This window comes from Gymnoscopelus braueri, assembly GCF_963280865.1.
Source record: "Gymnoscopelus braueri genome assembly, chromosome: 4".
Taxonomy (NCBI): domain Eukaryota; kingdom Metazoa; phylum Chordata; class Actinopteri; order Myctophiformes; family Myctophidae; genus Gymnoscopelus; species Gymnoscopelus braueri.
The window spans coordinates 40,979,537-40,980,856 of NC_137605.1; positions in this window are offsets into that span (position 1 = coordinate 40,979,537).

Genomic DNA, 1,320 nt, shown 5'->3' on the forward strand with positions numbered 1-1,320 from the left:
GATAATCATTTCACAGACCAAAAGGGCAGGGGGGGGGGTATGATTTTACAAATCATGGTTTACTTTTGAAGAGACAATGCACGCAAAAGTATGTGTATATGTCTTTCTTCCATCTTTAATCAGGTTAGTACAAAGTCCAAAAGTCCAAGTACCTTCAACTAAAAGTTAGTTTGTTGTCTCCGCCAGGCCGATAGGCATGGCGAGAGAGTATGTTTTACCCCCTGTCCGTCCGTCCGTCCGTGTGTGTCCGTGTGTGTGTGTGTCCGTCTGTCACCAGCTAATCTCCGGCACCGTTGGCCCGGTCGCTCCCAAACTGTGCACACACACTCCCTGGATGCCAATTCAGAACCTCTGCCCCAACATTTTCACATGGGCCTGTCATAGCGCCACCAGGAGGCTGCTTTTTGAAAAACACATTTATTTACTGTACTCCTACAGATTTGGTCCAAACGTCACGCGAATCGGTACACAGTATCTCTATAGCCATGTGCTCAACACGGATCTGTCTGATTTTCCATATTCCATCATGATTGGCTAAAATTGGCTTCCAAAGTTTACAGGATTGGTACATTATGAACAAAATGCCTCAAATCATGATGCAGCATGCGATTTCCGTGAAATTTTCCACAGAGATTCCCACTTGGCCCAGGAAGAAATGCCACTTGAAAACGTTCACATCAGCCCCATGGTGGCGCTATAACAGGCCGATTCACGTTTTTAGCTATAACTGCACCAATCTGTGTGAAACTTTGCACCCACACTCCCTAGAGGCCAAGAAAAAACCTTTGCCCTGCATTTTTCACATATACCTTTTAGAGCGCCACCAGGAGGCTGAGTTTTGTAATACACATTTTTTGCTCTTACTCCTTCAGATTCTGTCCAAAAATCACGCAAATCGGTATACAGTATCTCTATAGTCATGTGATCAACATGGATGTGTCCGATATTTCATATTCCATCCGACTTGGCTAACATTGCCTTCCAAAGTTTGCAGGATAGCTCCCTTTTGAACAAAATTCCTCAAATCATGAACGCAGTGTGCGATTTCCGTGAAATTTGGCACGCACATTCCCACTAGGCCGAGGAAGAAATGCCACCCTTTTCACCTTGGCCTGTTATAGCGCCACCAGCAGGTCTAATTTAGCAAACCACATTTTTGGAACAAAATGCCTCAAATCATGAATGCAGTGTCCGATTGTCGTGCAAGGCCTAAGAAGAAATGGCACCCTTTTCACATTGGCCATTATAGCGCCACCAGGAGGCCATAATAACCTACCTGACCTGGCGGAGACTTGTGCTCCGAGGAGCACTTTTTCTAGT